This window comes from Rattus norvegicus, chromosome 3 (assembly GCF_036323735.1).
Source record: "Rattus norvegicus strain BN/NHsdMcwi chromosome 3, GRCr8, whole genome shotgun sequence".
Lineage (NCBI taxonomy): Eukaryota > Metazoa > Chordata > Mammalia > Rodentia > Muridae > Rattus > Rattus norvegicus.
The window spans coordinates 99,792,643-99,798,207 of record NC_086021.1 but is presented as its reverse complement, the minus strand read 5'-3'; the positions used below and the strand labels follow the sequence as shown (position 1 = coordinate 99,798,207).

The 5,565-nt window shown below is 46.0% G+C and overlaps 1 long non-coding RNA gene across 1 annotated transcript; it reads left to right on the top strand.

Moving 5' to 3' along the window:
- Positions 1–276: 276 nt before the first annotated feature.
- LOC120101602 (uncharacterized) lies at positions 277–5,329 on the top strand. Its single transcript, XR_005502292.2, has 3 exons — positions 277–3,508; positions 4,056–4,140; positions 4,494–5,329. It is a non-coding gene; the product is annotated as an uncharacterized LOC120101602 (long non-coding RNA).
- The last annotated feature ends 236 nt before the right edge of the window (positions 5,330–5,565 follow it).

Genomic DNA, 5,565 nt, shown 5'->3' with positions numbered 1-5,565 from the left:
TTGGATCCCTAGCTCCCAGATAAAAAGCCGGGCATGGTGCAATCCCAGTACTCGGGAAGCAGAGGTGGGCAGATAGTGTTACTGGATTATGAGCTACAGTTTCAGTGAGAGACCTCATCTCAGAAAGGTGGAGGGCAACGGAGGAAGATATCTAGTGCCAACCTCTGGCTTCCATGTTAGCATGTATGTATTACAGAGAGTGAGGGAGGGAGGGCGGGAGGGGAAAAGAGGATGAAAGTTGTGTGTGTGTGTGTGTGTGTGTGTGTGTGTGTGTGTGTGTGTGTGTGTGTGCAGGGGGATGGGGGAGATAAAGGTATGTTCCAACTCAGGCCTTGACTCTACTCTGTGTTCCTCCAGGTCCTGATGTCCCTCTGCCTTCCTCCCTTAGGCCCTGGCTGGTCCTTGCCTTCTAGATGAGAGTGGGACATTGTCTGTGGTGTTTGATTTACCGTGTCTCTGCCCTGGCTGAGTTAGGTTGCCAATGGGAAGCCAAGGTTGGGTCGCCATCCAACCCCATCGTTCCCTAGCCAGGCCATGCATCTCTGTCAGCCACTGTCCAACCACAACGCTTTAACATTTGGAATGTGTCCTGGGGACCTTCACTGACTCTTAGCTCTGCTGTCTTTGTCTTGTCTGCTGGCCCTATCCTGGTAAGGGAGGTCTGAGGGGTGCTGCTGTTGCTGGCCTGCAGGCCTGTCTAGTCCCTCTTCTCTCTGTGGCCAGGCATGGAGTTGCCAAAACTTGGTCACATTTGCCTCACCCATCTCTGTGGTCTGTTGGCATTTGTTGCCTCCGTTTTGGCTGGCTACTCTGATGCATTTGCCATGGCTCTTGGTGTCACCAACCCTGAATAAACTCTCCCTAGAGCCAATGTATGGCCAAGGGCACAAAGTCGGTAGCTGTCTCCCGTGCGGGCCCTTCTCAACCAGAGACCTGTGTGGTGTTTGTCAACCTAGGTCTCAACATAAAAAGCCTACATTTTCTGAAAGAGATGAATTTCTTCCTTTTGAATATCTTTGATCCAAGTTTTGTTAAGTCCATGAGTGTAGAACCTACAGATATTCAGGGGCTGACTGAACAGACAAGTAGCTAAAGAATGTGGCTTATGTTGAGGAAGAAAGGTAGTGATCTTACAGGAGATGCTCTTGACCAACGGAGAGAGGGCTAATGGCATCCACAGCAGGTCACATAGACATCACACCTCTCCTGATAGGATACAACAAGAAGGGCTCTTCTGCCTTTGTGATATTTTCTTCCCTACTCACCTTAGTCTGGTCATTTGAAAACATCAGGACCATTACAGGATGTTTGCCCAGGAATCCTCAAGAGGGCCAAGGTCATCAAAAGACAAGGAATCACCAAAAGACTGTCTTAGATTGGAAGAGATCCAGGAGACTTTACCTCAGAGGCAGCGTGGTGTTAGGGTACACTGTGTGAAGGTACCATCTCTGTGTTGCCAATTGTTGATTGCTGTACCAGCAGAGAGCTAAGTCCTAGCCAGATCTTGGTATTGTTGTTCCTATGGCCCATTACTGGCCTCAGATTTTGTAAGCATTCATCCTTGCTGATTGGCTATAATAAAGATCCGATGGCCAATAGCTGAAACAGGAAGGGAGGGCAGAACTTCCAGGCAGAGACTGGGACTTCCAGAGAAGAATTGAGAAGTGGAATTCACCAGTGGGATGTGGAGGTGTTTGGGCCTAAGCAGTGATAACTGTTAATAAGTCCCTGTGTCTTTATTTAACTATTGGTGGGTCAAGAAAGTCCCACTATATTGTGGCATTCCTGACTTGACACTCACTGGAGGAGATCAAGGAAGAACTGGGGAAATCTGAATTAAGGTGATTTCATAATATCACATAAAGCCAGCAACTTCATCTAGACAGTGGGTTGACTAAGGAAGTCAAGCAAAGGGTGTATTTTCAATGTTTCTTTTTAAACTAGTTTTCATTATTATACTATATAAATGTTTAACACAGCATGAATCTGGAGGTCAGGGGACAACTTGAGGAAATAGGCTCTCTATGTCTACCATGTGGGTCTCAGGTATTGAATCCATGTTATTAGGCCTAGTGGCAAGTGACTTAGCTCATGGAGGCATCTTCTCAGCCCTTCAATAATAAAGTTATTTCAAAATCAAAAGCCTAAGGAAAAATAAATGGAAGAAATTGCTAACTTTCATGTAAATATTTGAAAAAAAAATCTTTCACCACAAGCAACCTGACCTCCTACCAGGCTCTTTAAAGGTAAGAAATTTAATATTTAAAATGGGAATTAGGAGATATAATTATTGCGTTATTTTCAACATGACATTTCCCCAACTTGGCATCATATTGCTTGACTGTCACCATGAGGAACAAGGAAATAAGCAGGTTCATACTGCTTCTTGCCATCTCTCATCTGTCTCCTGGGTCTTAGCACATTTCTACGACTTTTAGTGTTGATGTTTATAACATTAGCGACGTGTTATATACACCACACTCACAGTCTCACTTCTGTATTGATGGAGTTGATCTTATGACTAATGCACTACCCAGCTCCCCCATCCTCTGCCATTTGTTCTGACAAATCCCATTGCCAACTGGATTTTCTTGCCCAATAGTATGCTTGTTTGTAGAAAGACAAAATACCACTTTTTCCTCACAATTTTCATTCATGGGCATGTCCACTTGTTGATGGTCAGCTTTAATTGTCAACTTGATACCACCTAGAATCGCCTGGGAAGAGAGTCTTGAGGAATTGTCTACATTGAGTTGGCCCATGAACATGTCTATGGGGTGTTGTCTTAAGGTAATTGATGCGGGAAGACCCAGCAGACTGTGAGGGGAGCCATACCCTAGGCAAGGGGTCTTGAACTGAAATGAATGAGGAAATTGAGCTGAGCATAAATAAGCAAGTAAGCATGTAAACATTAATTTCATTGGCTCTTGACTGTATGTATGTATGTATGTATGTATGTATGTATGTATGTATGTATGCATGTATGTATGACTGTATGTATGATGTGACTGTTTAAAATTCCTGCCTTGACTTACCCCACAATGATAGTCTGTAGCCTGGAATTGTGAGTCAAAACAAACCCTTGTCCTGTGAGTTGCTCTTCATCAAAGTATTTGATCACAGCAACAGAAACCAAACTAGAACACTGCCTGATGCCTGTCTCTTTGAAAGAACACATCTGGTCAATTTCTTGGTTCACATTTTTTCATCCTTTGGGACCTCATGTAGCCCATTACCCCCAAATCATAGGCTTCTAGAAAAAAACCCACATGACCCTCAAGGCCGCATTCCCGGGACGTTTCAGCCTGGTGTTCTCACTAATTCCTCCTTTAGCCTCAAACTCACATTCATTAGAATGTGGTGCTGAATACTGATGGTCTAGAGTCCATGTCTTACTGCCACACTCATCTCTCTTTCAGAAGCCAGGAGATGGCTAAGTCAATAAAGCACTTGATGCAGAAGTCTGAGTACCCGAGTTCAGCCCCTAGAACTCACATGAAAATGTCAGGTATAGTGGTGTGCCGTGCACTGGGATCCCAACAGTGGTCTCGGGTGGGATGGGACCAGAAGATCTCTGTGGCTTGCTGGTCTTTCTTTCTTTTTAAGATTTATTTATTTTATGCGTGTTGATGTTTGCCTGCATGTATGTCTGCATGAGGGTACCAGATTCCCTGGAACTGGAGTTACAGACAGTGAGTGTGGATCCTGGGAATTGAACCTGGATCCTCTAGAAGAGCAACCAGAGCTCTAACCACTGATAATCTCTCTAGCCTACAGCGCCTCTTTTTATTATTGTCTTACTTTTAGTTTTCATTGCATTAAGGCGTGTGTGTGTGTGTGTGTGTGTGTGCGTGCTCGCACACCATGGCACACATGACAGCTTGTGGGAGTTGGTTCTCTCCTTCTACGGTGTAGCCTGCCAAGTTCAAACTCAGGTCCTTAGGCTTGGTGGCAAGCATACTTCCCCAGTGAACCATCTCTCCAGGCTTACAATTTTCTATTTTCAATGTGTCATTCATTTCAAAACATCTCTTTCTGCTTCCATTTGTTTCTAGAGTGCTGCTGACTGACTTTCCCTTCTCTGTCATCTTGGCTGTGCCTCATGGGACCCACATATCTGATGGGTCGGTCACCAAAGAGGTTAGACCAACTGTCATCCCTTCGTATCCTGTCCATGGGAGTACCTTGTTCTATACTTCAACTACCATCTTCTGCTTTTCTTCAAGTCCCTGGTGTGTGTGTGTGTGTGTGTGAGAGAGAGAGAGAGAGAGAGAGAGAGAGAGAGAGAGAGAGAGAGAGGGAGGGAGGGAGGGAGAGAGAGAGAGAGAGAGAGAGAGAGAGAGAGAGAGAGAGAGAGAGGATTACTCATCTTGGAAAAGGGCCAGCTATTGCTATGGGGTGACCATGAAGGAGACAGTGTGGGATTTCAGAGAGGAATGGGGGTTGGTGCCCTCCAACATGCTGATTGTAAACCTCTTCTTTCTTTCTCTCAGAGCCCCCAGCTCAGGACTGCAGCCTGGAGCGCTGACCTAAAGGTCACTGTCTGGGTTGCTGAGCTCCTGGATGAACTTGCTGCCTGCCTCTTCTGCATCACTTTCCCTAATTTCCGGAGCCAGGGAGGGAGAGATGACATCACCCAGGCTCCTCCAAACCTGGGCTCTCTTGGGTGTGGAACTGTCTCTGCACTGTCTCAGATATCTGTGCGGCTTAAACCCAAGCAGACACTGTCCTCCACATAGGAGGCCCCCAGCAGTGCTTTATGAGACCTAAAGAGCTTACTGTGTTTTCTTTCCCTCCAGACTAATTCTTGTGTTCGTGGAGCTTCAGAGGAAGGTGCAGAGGCACAACCCCAAGTAGGTCGTACACACTGAGAATCCTCTTCCCATCCTCCTGTGATCATAACATTCCAGTTTCCACTCAGATTTTCTTCCTTAGCTTTCTGCTGCCATAAGACAGCAGGAAGGAAGCAACTTTGCAGAGTTCAATGCTGGACACACAAGAGGAGTGTGGGATCCTCAGCTTGGTCATGAATCTCCACTAGGCATTTTGTGACTGTAGCCTTGAAGGAGCACACTGCCATCTTGTTCCCTCCATAGACCAGGGACCCTGGGATGATAACCAGAGCCTCAAAGACAGAAGGAGACTTGGCAGACTCTCTTCCATCAACCACAGGGCCTGAGGCTGGAAATGGAGATCTGGAGTGGCTCTCAATGTCTTGGGTACTTCCTGCCTTCTTACTCAGCTCTATACTGTAAACCCTTCCTCCTTGATTTAGCGCTATGAAGTAAACCCACCCCCTTTATGTAATAGACATGTCTGATATTCTGGAGTGCTGCGGCTTCTCCATCAGAGAGTCCAGTTCATCTGTTTCCAGTTTCTCTATGTCTACTTTTTCTTCATTCCCTCACTGCCCCAGTCAAGCCTATCCCTAGAGCCATTCAAGTATGCAGCACATTTATCCATCTACCATCCACCCGTGTGTGCACCTTATCCATCCACCTACCCACCTATTCATCTATTCCTCTATCCATCCATCTTCCATCTGTCCATCTTCATCTATGTACT